Source organism: Spermophilus citellus, assembly GCF_964194105.1.
Source record: "Spermophilus citellus genome assembly, chromosome: 7".
Lineage (NCBI taxonomy): Eukaryota > Metazoa > Chordata > Mammalia > Rodentia > Sciuridae > Spermophilus > Spermophilus citellus.
The window spans coordinates 92,641,411-92,655,495 of NC_138188.1; positions in this window are offsets into that span (position 1 = coordinate 92,641,411).

Here is a 14,085-nt window from a genome sequence, read left to right on the forward strand (position 1 = left end):
TCAGTATTAATTGCAGGTAAAGGTTAATATTCTTACACCTAAAAATATCTTAGTAATAAGATAAATAACTATACAGCAGAAAATTGAGCAAAGGTCATGAACAGACAATTCAAAAAAAAAAAAAAAAAGAATTCCTATCTATTAACATGTTTTTTAGTGTTGAAACTCATTATAATCAAAAATACAAATCAAAACAGCAAATTTTGCCTCTAAAATTTATAAACTTTTTTGAAAGTGTAATATCAGGTTGGGCAAACCTGTTGCAAAAAAAAAAAAAAAATGGCACTTGCAAACAACCTTTTGGGGTGATGATTTGGTAGGGTATATCCTGATTGTTAATGGTCTTACCACTGTCTCAGTGACCTCCTAGGACACACTTCTCTATGTCCAAGGGAAATAATCAAGGTGTAAAAGAAATTTAAGTAGGACTCCAACATGGCGGCGGGAGCGGAGAGATCAAGTCTCTGACCTCTTCAGCTGTGCGGGCATAGGGAGTCATAAACGATCTAAATTCTGTTTGCTCAGGATCACTAGGCAATGCTGAGCTGACGTGGATCTGGGGCGAACAGTCTGGGCCTCTCAGAACACACACTGAGCCCGATCGGCTGAATTCAAGCTCCCGTTCGCCTGCTTCCCGCAGACAAACAGCTGTGACTCAGCACTAATCCATCCGGCTGAAACAACTGGTCAGCCCTTCTGATCCGATGGAGGTAAATGCCAACCGAGCCTTCATAGGGAGTGGCCACAGGTTTGAAACGGGGCTTGGGAGAGACAGTAAGGACCCACCCGTTGCATTGGTCACCCAGCAAAGGGAAACAAACTGTCGCCATTTGCAAGAGATACCACCATGGCAGAGAACTGACGTGACCAGACTGCAGTGGAGGAGGTAACTTCATTGAAACCTGCGGCTACAGGTGTGTAATTCCCTAGCCTTCCCTCTCCACACATCGAGGAAACCTTAAGGGCCCCTCCCAGCTCTCCCGTAAGGGCCCCTCCCAGCTCTCCCGTGAGCGCGATAGCCAGACCGAGGGAATCAGAGGTGGCGCGGGACCCGCGGTGCGGAACTCCTGGCTACCGCTCCTACCAGTGCTGACAACTGAGGTCTCTTGAACCAGCTACAGGGGGCGTGGCTACCGGAGGGAAAGTAAAATTCGGTGAGGATTCTCAGCCCCAAGCTCTACAAACTTAGGGTATGAGGGAATGACAAACAGGGAGAGTGTGCCCAGTCATTCATGAAAACAGGGCTCCCGGGAGCAGCAGACCTGGCGTGTAGCCAGTATTGTGGTGAGCGGCACCCGTGAGAGAGGCCTGGCTAGAGGAAAAGTGGGGAAGTGACTAGACACAAGAGGAGGCCTAGGCACTCAGGATTGGAGACTCGCCCAGTCTGGGAGGAGCTGCTGCACAGTGATTGGTTCCCACGTATTGACAGGTGAAACTTGGCCTGGTGGGCACAGTGCCACCTACTGGAAGAGAAGTTAATCAAACTCTAAGACTGCATTTATTAGTTTTTTTTTTTCATTTTCATTTTTCTTTCTTGTTGTATTTTAAATTTTTTTTTAATTTTTTTAATTTTTTTTCTTCGAATTTTTTTTATTTTTTTTTTAATTTTTTTTCTTTTTTTATTTCATATTTTCTTTTCTTCTTTTGTCTTTTCATTTCTTTTCAATTTTCTTATTCCCCCTTCCTTGAATTCTACCTGCTTACTCTCATTCTCTTTAGTGACTTCTTCCCTTCCCTTCTAATACCTTTCCTCCCAAGCATCAAATAAATTTATAAGAGTAAACAGTAACTCAGCAGTCAATCAGAACAAGAAGTAACATGAGCAGCTTCAAAAAGCAAGGAAGAAAAGGAGTACAAACAATGCAGGACAGCCTAAATATTCAGGAGGACCTAGAGTCATCAGAAAAATGGTCATATAAAGAACTCAAGGAACACCTTAGACAGATGGAATGGAACCTTAAAGAGGATACGAGACAGCAAATTCAAGCAGCGAAAGAACACATTGAGAATGAATTACATAAACAGATAAAAGAAGAAGTTAAGCATCTTTATCAGTAGATAGAGATTATAAAAAATAATCAAACAATAATTCTAGAAATGAAGGAAACAATAAACCAAATTAAAAACTCAATTGAGAGTACCACTAACAGAGTGGAGCAAGTAGAAGCCAGAACGTCAGATAATGAAGACAAAATATATCATCTTGAAAAGAGTCTAGCCAACTCAGAAAGGCTGGTAAAATCACGAGAAAAACGTCCAAGAGTTATGGGATAACATAAAAAAACCAAACTTGCAAGTCATCGGGATAGAAGAAGGTACAGAGATTCAAACCAAGGGAATGAGTAACCTGCTGAATGAAATAATTACAGAAAACTTTCCAGAAATAAAAAAGGAAACAGATATACAAATTGAAGATGCATACAGGACACCGAGCACACAAAAATACAGTAGACCAACACGAAGACACATTGTTATGAAGTTATCCAATATACAGAACAAAGAGAAAATATTAAAAGCTACAAGAGAAAGGAGGCAGATTACATTCAGGGGTAAACCAATAAGGTTAACAACGGATTTTTCATCACAGACGCTGAAAGCAAGAAGGTCATGGAACAATGTATTTCAAACACTGAAAGACAATGGATGCCAACCAAGAATTCTGTATCCAGCAAAATTAAGCTTCAGGTATGACAACAAAATAAAAATCTTTCATGATAAACAAAAGTTAAAAGAATTTGCAGCTAGAAAACCAGCATTGCAAAGCATTTTGAGCAAAACACTACAGGAGGAAGAAATGAAAAACAATAACCAAAACCATCAGTGGGAAGTGCCTCGATAAAGACAGAGGGTGAGGGGAAAGATAATCATGGGGAAACAAACTAAATTTAAAAAAAGGATAAATAATCAAACATGGCTGGAAGTACAAACAATATATCAATAGTAACTCTAAATGTTAATGGCTTAAACTCTCCAATAAAGCGACATAGGCTGGTATCATGGATTAAAAAAACAAATCCAACAATATGCTGCCTCCAGGAGACACATCTGATTGGAAAAGACATACACAGGCTGAAGGTGAAAGGATGGGAAAAAATATACCACGCACACAGTCCTCGTAAGCAAGCAGGGGTCGCCATCCTCATATCGAATAAAATCGACTTCAAGACTAAGTTAATCAAAAGGGATAAGGAAGGACATTATATACTGTTAAAAGGAACCATTCACCAATAAGACATAACAATTATCAATATTTATGCACCAAATAATGGTGCTGCGACATTCATAAAACAAATTCTCCTCAAGTACAAGAATCAAATAGACCACAACACAATAATTATGGGTGACTTCAACACACCTCTCTCACCATTGGACAGATCCTCCAAGCAAAAGTTGAATAAAGAAACTATAGAACTCAATACCACAATCAATAACCTAGACTTAAGTGACATATATAGAATATATCAACCATCATCAAATGAATATACTTTTTTCTCAGCAGCACATGGATCCTTCTCAAAAATAGACCATATATTATGCCATAGGGCAACCCTCAGTAAATATAAAGGGGTGGAGATAATACCATGCATTTTATCTGATCATAATGGAATGAAGTTGGAAATAAATGATAAAAGAAGGAAGGAAAAATCCTACATCACATGGAAAATGAACAATATGTTACTGAATGATCAATGGATTACAGGAGACATAAAGGAGGAAATCAAAAAATTCTTAGAGATAAATAAAATACAGACACAACATATCGGAATCTATGGGACACAATGAAAGCAGTTTTAAGAGGGAAATTCATCGCCTGGAGGTCATTCCTCAAAAAAAGAAAAAACAAATAAATGAGCTCACACTTCATCTCAAAGCCCTAGAAAAGGAAGAGCAAAACAACAGCAAATGTAGCAGAAGGCAAGAAATAATTAAAATCAGAGTGGAAATCAATGAAATTGAAACAAAAGAAACTATTGAAAAAATTAACAAAACTAAAAGTTGGTTCTTCAAAAAAATAAATAAGATCGTCAGACCTTTAGCCACGCTAACGAAGAGAAGAAGAGAGAGAACTCAAATTACTAACATACGGGATGAAAAAGGCAATATCACAACAGATGCTACAGAAATACAGAAGACAATTAGGAATTATTTTGTAACCCTATATTCCAATAAAATAGAAGATAGTGTAGACATCAATAAATTTCTTAAGTCATATGATTTGCCCAGACTGAGTCAGGAGGATACACACAATTTGAACAGACCAATATCAATGGATGAAATAGAAGAAACAATCAAAAGACTGCCAACCAAGAAAAGCCCAGGACCGGATGGGTATACAGCAGAGTTTTACAAAACCTTTAAAGAAGAATTAATGCTAATACTTTTCAGGTTATTTCAGGAAATAGAAAAAGAGGGAGCTCTTCCAAATTCATTCTATGAGGCCAACATCACCCTGATTCCGAAACCAGACAAAGACACCTCAAAGAAAGAAAACTACAGACCAATATCTCTAATGAACCTAGATGCAAAAGTCCTCAATAAAATTCTGGCGAATCGGATTAAAAAACATATCAAAAAAATTGTGCACCATGATCAAGTAGGATTCATCCCTGGGATGCAAGGATAGTTCAATATACGGAAATCAATAAATGTTATTCACCACATAAATAGACTTAAAAATAAGAACCATATGATCATCTCAATAGATGCGGAAAAAGCATTCGACAAAGTACAGCATCCCTTTATGTTCAAAACATTAGAAAAACTAGGGATAACAGGAACATACCTCAACATTGTAAAAGCTATCTATGCTAAGCCTCAGGCTAGCATCATTCTGAATGGAGAAAAATTGAAGGCATTCCCTCGAAAATCTGGAACAAGACAGGGATGCCCTCTCTCGCCACTTCTGTTCAACATAGTTCTCGAAACACTGGCCAGAGCAATTAGACAGACGAAAGAAATTAAAGGCATAAAAATTGGAAAAGAAGAACTTAAATTATCACTATTTGCAGAAGACATGATTCTATACCTAGAAGACCCAAAAGGGTCTACAAAGAAACTACTAGAACTAATAAATGAATTCAGCAAAGTGGCAGGATATAAAATCAATACGCATAAATCAAAGGCATTTCTGTACATCAGCGACAAAACTTTTGAAACGGAAATGAGGAAAAACACTCCATTCACAATATCCTCAAAAAAAAAAAAATAAAATACTTGGGAATCAACCTAACAAAAGAGGTGAAAGATTTATACAATGAAAACTACAGAACCCTAAAGAGAGAAGTAGAAGAAGATCTTAGAAGATGGAAAAATATACCCTGTTCATGGATAGGCAGAACTAACATCATCAAAATGGCGATATTACCAAAAGTTCTCTATAGGTTTAATGCAATGCCAATCAAAATCCCAACGGCATTTCTTGTAGAAATAGATAAAGCAATCATGAAATTCATATGGAAAAATAAAAGACCCAGAATAGCAATAGCAATTCTAAGCAGGAAGCGTGAATCAGGCGGTATAGCGATACTAGATTTCAAACTATATTATAGAGCAATAGTGACAAAAACAACATGGTACTGGTACCAAAACAGGCGGGTGGACCAATGGTACAGAATAGAGGACACAGAGACTAATCCACATAGTTACAACTATCTTATATTTGATAAAGGGGCTAAAAGCATGCAATGGAGGAAGGATAGCATCTTCAACAAATGGTGTTGGGAAAACTGGAAATCCATATGCAACAAAATGAAACTGAATCCCTTTCTCTCGCCATGCACAAAAGTTAACTCAAAATGGATGAAGGAGCTTGATATCAAATCAGAGACTCTGCGTCTGATAGAAGAAAAAGTTGGCTCCGATCTACATATTGTGGGGTCGGGCTCCAAATTCCTTAATAGGACACCCATAGCAAAAGAGTTAATAACAAGAATCAACAAATAGGACTTCCTTAAACTGAAAAGTTTTTTCTCAGCAAGAGAAACAATAAGAGAGGTAAATAGGGAGCCTACATCCTGGGAACAAATTTTTACTCCTCACAGGTCAGATAGAGCCCTAATATCCAGAGTATACAAAGAACTCAAAAAATTAGACAATAAGATAACAAATAACCCAATCAACAAATTGGCCAAGGACCTGAACAGACACTTCTCAGAGGAGGACATACAATCAATCAACAAGTACATGAAAAAATGCTCATCATCTCTAGCAGTCAGAGAAATGCAAATCAAAACCACCCTAAGATACCATCTCACTCCAGTAAGATTGGCAGCCACTATGAAGTCAAACAACAACAAGTGCTGGCGAGGATGTGGAGAAAGGGGTACACTTGTACATTCCTGGTGGGACTGCAAATTGGTGCGGCCAATTTGGAAAGCAGTATGGAGATTCCTGGGAAAGCTGGGAATGGAACCACCATTTGACCCTGCTATTGCCCTTCTTGGACTATTCCCTGAAGACCTTAAAAGAGCATGCTACAGGGATACTGCCACATCAATGTTCATAGCAGCACAATTCACAATAGCTAGACTGTGGAACCAACCCCGATGCCCTTCATTAGATGAATGGATTAAAAAAATGTGACATTTATACACCACGGAATATTACACAGCACTTAAAAATGACAAAATCATGGAATTTGCAGGGAAATGGATGGCACTAGAGCAGATTATGCTTAGTGAAGCTAGCCAATCCCTAAAAAACAAATACCAAATGTCTTCTCTGATACAATGAGAGCAACTATGAACAGAGCAGGGAGGAAGAACAGGAAGAAAAGATTAACATTAAACAGAGACATGAGATGGGAGGGAAAGGGAGAGAAAAGGGAAATTGCATGGAAATGAAGGAAGACCCTCATTGCTATGCAAGATTACATATAAGAGGTTGCGAAGGGAATGGGAAAATAAACAAGGAGAGAAATGAATTACAGTAGATGGGGTAGAGAGAGAAGATGGGAGGGAAGAGGAGGGGGGATAGTAGGGGATAGGAAAGGTAGCAGAATACAACAATTACTAATAGGGCATTATGTAAAATTGTGGATGTGTAACCGACGTGATTCTGCAATTTGCATTTGGGGTAAAATTGGGAGTTCATAACCCACTTCAATCTAATGTATGAAATATGATATGTCAAGAGCTTTGTAATGTTGTGAACAACCAATAAAAAAAATAAAAATATATATATATATATATATATAAAAAATAAATAAATAAAAAATAAAAGAAATTTAAGTACAAGAATTATCAGATAGAACATTGGTAAAATAATCAATATAATGGAATACTATTAAGTTCACTATTCAGTTTAAAAAGTAATTACATTGGAAAATGTTCAGGTTTTATCAAGTGATTAAACAGCACCTAAATGATATTACTTATGATTATGTCATAATATACTAAAAGCAAAATTTTAGTTGAGGGATTTTTTTTGTCTCTTTTTTTCTTAGTAAGAAGGCAATGGTTAATTTCTTCACTTTTTAAAAAACACTTTCTGTTTTTCAAGTTTTCTAAGACCATATGAGATTTTAAACACAGAATACCTGTTTTTTAAAACTCATCCTAATTCCATTTTAAATGGAAAAGCAGCAATATCATAAATAACAAGCATTTTTTAAAAATTACTCCTTTAAAAAATTATTCCTTTGTCTAAATCTTGAGATTTACAAAACCAAGAAGTAACCCAATATAACCAATGGATTTGAATGGTACAATGTGTCAATGTATGTTCCTCAGTTGTAACAAATGTACCAATCTGCTGTGGAGGCTGATAGTGAGGGAGTCTGGGTGCCGGGTACAAGGGATAGATAGGAACACTCCGTACTTTCTGTTCAATATTGCTAGAAATCTAAAATGGCTATAAAAAATAGAAAGCAAGGTGGATGCAAAGTTCATTTGGCAATGCAAAATACAGAAATATAAAAACAATACTGATTCAGCAAGTAAGCTTTTGAAGTGTGCTGAACAGGTGCCTAATAAAGTTTTGGAGATCAGTCAGTTGCTCTGAGCAAATCTGTATCTCATAATATTAAGATATAATATTTTTTCATTTGGCTTTGTACCCTTTAGATAGAAGAAAGGTAACTATAACAGCTCTATTCAATATAAGTATAAATGGCACATATATAATTTTAAATTATTTAGTAGACACAGTTTTTAAAAAAGTAAAGGAAGCGGATAGAATCAACTTTAATAATATATTTTATTTAGCTGAATATATCCAAGAATTATCACTTGAACATGTAATCAGCATAAAAATTTATTGAGATATTTTATCCTTTATATCATAATGAACCATTTAAATCTAATGGGAATTTTAGATGTGCAGCACAGGTCAATTTGGTTCCTAATTTTTCTCTGGAAATACTTGATCAATATTTAAAGTTAATAAAATTTACTGTTGCAAAAGTGAGTTATCATCACCCAAGTTTTCCCCAAAATAAGTTTTCTAACAACTGACTTGAGAATTTGTTTCTAAATTTAAATTTGAATAAATTAAGTTTAGATTCTTGAGCCGAGAGTATAGTTCAATAGCAAGTAAAACAATTGCCTAGCACAAGTGAAGCCCTGGGTTTAACCCCAGCATTGCAAAATAATCAAGATTCTCAGTTGAACTATTTCATGCACGAATAGAGGCTAACTTATGGGTCATATATCTTCTTGGGAAGGATTAATAGTGAAATCCTGACATTTCACATGCTGCTCCAAAGGGAATAGGGTTGAATACACCCACTACTCAGCAAGTTCAACTTTAAATTTTAATCATGTTAAAAGAATATAAGTTGTGCATCCCTAATTACTTTCTTGGCTTCTATTTACTATTACCAAATCACATGTATATTAAGTTATTCTCAGCAAATCTGTCTATAAAAACAGAAGTGATACCCTCCACCAAAACTGGGGTACTGCTCCAAGCAATCACCAATGGTACAATTTCACTTTCCTTTTCTGAATTAAGAGATGATTCTGCCACTATACAATTTCTAATCATAAAGACTGAGAATGTGAAAGGTGAAAAATACAGGCATATTGCTATTTATGGTAGATGAATCTGTGACCTTACAGGCAACAGGACTTTCTCACATATTTAAGAAGTCTTTCATAACCCAAAGGACTAGAACTAATGAACTGCCCAAAGCTCAGCTGTGCTTCTCAGCTTGTCCATACAAATTGGACAAGCCCTTTACTGTTAGAAGGCATTCCTCTAGTGGCTCTAATGACTACAATGTTTTAAATTCATTACAGACCAAACTCAAATTCTTACAGACGTATGTGAAGTTGTGTTCTGAGTGTTAGCAATGGAATAAATAAGAGAGAACACATATGAAAGTGTCTGTCACGGATGCTAGCTGTTTGAAAAAATGATAACATATGATGACAAATGTTCCTTTCCTTCCTCTGAATAAATGTATTTCCCCAAAGACCATTGTCCTCACTTAGTAACATGGTAAAAAGTACATCCTCTGAGGATGTGATATGTGATAACATAAGGTTATGCATGACCCCACTGATTTCAATGTGCCGGTCAATCAATCATCAACAAACTTTAATTTTGCCTAGTACCAGGCACTTCAGCAATTGTCTGGAAACAACTACATGAATGATATGGTTACTAATAAGGGACATTAGGTTTGAAGACAGAAAAAGATAACTAACAAAGTAAGGCAATGTGCTGTTGTCAGAGCACAGGAGAAAGATCCAAATAAAAAATAACCACTGTTCTATGACAAGTTAAGATTGAATGACAAGTTAGGATTATTCAACCTTGATTATTTGGCAGATATTTTCTCAGAAACTTGAGCAGTGGTTCTCAAAGTGGTGTCCCGAGACCCCTGATAGCTCTCAAGACTCAGGGATTCTATGAGATTAAAACTATTTTCATGAAAAGCCTAAGGTGCCATTGGCCTTCTTCTCATTGTGTTAAGGTTTTCATGGGTAGTGTGTAAAACTGGTTTTTTCAGCTTAAAGCAAAGAAGTGGCATCAAACTGTATAGTGCAGTAGTCTCCCTTTTATCCAGGAAACACATTTGAAGACCCCCATGGTTGTCTAAAACTGTGAATAGCACCAAACCCTATATAAAGTATACATATATACCTATGAAAAAGTTTAATTTATAAACTAGGCATAGTAAAAGATGAACAGTAACTGATGATAATACTGAATGATTATAACAATATGCTGTAATAAAAGTTATGTGAATGAGTCTCTCCCTTAAAATACTCCATTGTACTATACTCAACTTTCTTGTGATGCTACTACATACACAAAGGCTACTTGATCACAAGCACTGTCACACTGCAACGGTTGATTTGACAACCAAAATGGCTACAAAGTGACTAATGGATGAGTAACTTACATAATGTAGACCCACTGGGAAAAAAAAAAAAGATGATTTATGCCCTGGGTAGGACAGAACAGGATGGCACAAACTTTCATCATGCTACTTAGAATGGCATGCATTTTAAAACTCATAAAGTGTTTATTTCTGGAGTTAATTTTTAGACCACAGTTGGTCTCAGGTAACTCAAACCATGGAAAGCAAATCTTGAGAAAATGAAACCACTAAAAGAGAAGGGGGCATTATATAGTCACTATAATTTTCATCACCACATATTTGCAGTAACAACAACAACAAAAAAAGCCAGTTTCACTCAAGAATGTGATTGATAAAGCAGTAAAAATCATTAACCTTGTTAAATCTTGACTCTCTAAGGTATCTTTTTAATATTCTATGGGATGAAATGGGAAGTATACATAAAGTGCTCTGCCACCACACAATTAACAACAGTAGTCTAAGAAAAGCACTGGTACAATTGAGTGTCAAACTGAACTAGTCATTTTTTTTTAATAAAATAGCATTTTTATTTAAAAAAATGAATGACAAGTTAGGATTATTCAGCCTTGAATATTTGGCAGATATTTTCTCAAAAATAAACAAAGTGAACCAGTCACTTCAAGGAAATCAACTGACAATGTATTTTACCTGTAAAATAAAATTTTAACTTACATGCAAAAATTAGAATATTAAAAAATTAGTATCCTAATTTTAAAATTTTTTCCTAGTGAAATAAATTAATGAAAAAATAGTATTTTTGATAACATGATGAAACAGACAACATTTGGAGGAGCTGCATAATTCTAAACCAATAACTTCCAAATGACCAGTGAATGTTATAAAAATGATGCATGGGTAAAAAAATCCATTCAATAGAACATTTTATCTTAATACAACAAAGTAAAGTTTATTGATAATGGATTTAAATTGTACATTGCAGCAAACTTTTTTTAAAAATTACCACTTGAAGAATTGAGGAATAATAAAAGAATATCCATAATTATCTGAAAGAGCTATTTAAATACTCCTCCCCTTTCAACTATATATATATCTATTTGAGGCCTAATTTTCTTCTTATGCATCAACCTATATAGTATATCACAATACATGAAATGCAGAAGCAGATAGGAGAATCCAGATGTCTCCCTTATGCCAGATACTAAAGACTTGCAAAATGTAAAATGCAATTTTTCTTAAATGAGTGGAGATAGGGTTATTTTCATTAAAAATATGTCACTTATGTTAATATGTAATGGACTTACCATCAGGATAAATTAAGTACCAAATATGTTTAACATTTTTATAATTTTGATTTCTAATATAGTACCCACATAAAACCAAATAAACAAAATCTTTGCAAGGTCCTAAGGTGAAAATATTTGAGAATCATTGGATTAGAGAAAGGGGAATACTAAGGAAGAACTGGGAAAACTGTTCTCTGGGAGCTGCCATTTGAATAATATCCAACATACCCCTCCTTCCCCATTCCTTTATGACTACATATATATAGTGTTGCTAATTTAAGTATGACCAATTTATACTAGTGTTCCTCATATAACAATGTATTGTACTTGTGGCAATACAACATAAAATCTCCAAACTGCAGCAAAACTCCTTAATAATTAGAAACCTGTTAAGTGACAGAACTATTACCTAACCAGTGGTTCCTTTTCATATCAAAACTCTCCCTTCTAATGTTTGCTATTATTATTATTATTACCTTTCCATTTACTTTATGTAATTAAAGATATTGTCTAGCAAATAAACTAAGCATTAAGCAAGTCAATTCATTTTCCTATTTCATACTGACCATATAACTCTTCACCTATATAATCCCAGGCAAAACAAAAACAATGGAATTTTAATTAATCTATCTGCAATAATCATTCTATTTGTTTAGATTTTTTAAACTTCCAAACAAACGTACACTCCTGCCTACCCCATTATTACCGCCATAAATCATCCGGGATACAGAAATTCAAGATTGAGATCCTCTGTGGCATGTACGGTTTTGTTTTGTTTTTTAATTTAGTTTCTGGCCATTCAAGTCATGATATAAATAAGTTTGCTAATTTTTGCCCAGTCATCAGACCTCTGAAAGTCCCTTTATTGTGACCCAGGATAGGGATACACTCTAGTTTTAGGACAGTATAAAAAGTCTGGGTCTAGAATCAGAAAGTGGCTTTCCACATAATAACTGTGTAAATTGGGGAAAGTAATTTAAGCTCTGAACTTCAGTTTCCTTATATATAAAATGAAGCTAACGATATCTGCCTTGAGTAGCTGATACAAGGAATGATAGTCACATTTTTTAGCAAAAAGCCAATGGTATTATAAAGTAATACATTGTTTTAAATGTTGACATTATTGATATTTCTTATTATTGCCAACTTGTAGCAAAATTTTTTAAAATAAACTTCCTTTATAGATCTTTCACCCCATTAAACATGGAACAAAACATGTGACAGGCAATTGCTTATACATGTAGTTCTGGCCCTTGGCAAACTTAATAGCTGTTTTGGTTTATCTTTAAGTAAAAAGAACAATCTGTGTTCTCATGTCCCTCAGAGAGCCTGTTCCATGTTCAACAGCTGTAGGTCTATCTTAGAAGCAGCTGGGCTTCTAGTTAGGATTTTCAAACCAATATTGAAATCTTCTCACCTGGATTTATTCCCCTTTCCTTCCTCACCTGACGATAGTTTCATAGTACCTTAATTAGTATTCATCATTATTTGGGGCAGAGTCTATATTGTGCCTGTGTTCTGGAATATATTATGATGTTGGGAAAAATTGAATATCAATATGTTCTGTTCCTCGTTGTAATAAAGAACATCGTGGTGTCATGTTGTGACAATTCTGTAATTAGACTAATCTTAGCCTTCCAAAGGTATTTCATGGATTAATCAGAGTTTTTAATTGTGCCTGAGATTTATGGGGGAAGAGCATAATCTTGCTACTATTACATACCTTTTTTTCACTATATAATTTAACAGTAATTACTTTTTAAAGCTATTTAGAGATAATTGTAATAGCCAGTCTCTAATATTTTACATTTGGTTTTACTTTCCTTTAAAAAAAAAAAAAAAAAACAGTGCTCCACAACTGTATTTTTAATTTAGCGAAAAAGACGCTCGTTTCTGAGGATATGTGAAGTTGAAGAAGATATATGAAGTCTGTTAAAAATTCCGAAAACTCAGCTCTCTGACTTAGCAAGAGCCTTAGGTTTTCAGGAAAACGCAACTCCTTAAGAATCTCTCGGTCTGGACCAATCCGAGCTGCCCCAGCTCCGCGCTCTCAGAATGGGACTGCGCTGCGGACACTGGGCGATACTAGCAGACACACACCCTGGCAGAACTGGCTTGAGTCCTCCCAGTTTCCACACGAAGATACCTCGGAATCTTTACCACAGTAATCAGAAGATTCTATGGCTCAGTAATTCCCAACTTCTAATGAGAGAAGTCCTTTTAAAATTCAATAATATTTAATCAATCTTCACCACCACCACCATCCAGAGCCTGGTAGATAGATAATATATGTATGTTTTTGGAGGGGGACTCCAAAAGATTCTATGATACTTTCAAATTAATGATAGTATTTGCATACACCTGAATTTATTAATGTTGTAAGCTAAGTTTACAGGCATTGCTTGATGCACCGATGGCTTAACCCGCAATGAAGACACCCCCACCCCCCACCCCCAGGTGCCCAGGGGCCGGCAGTAGATCCCGACTTCCACCCCAAACGTTCTATTTAGG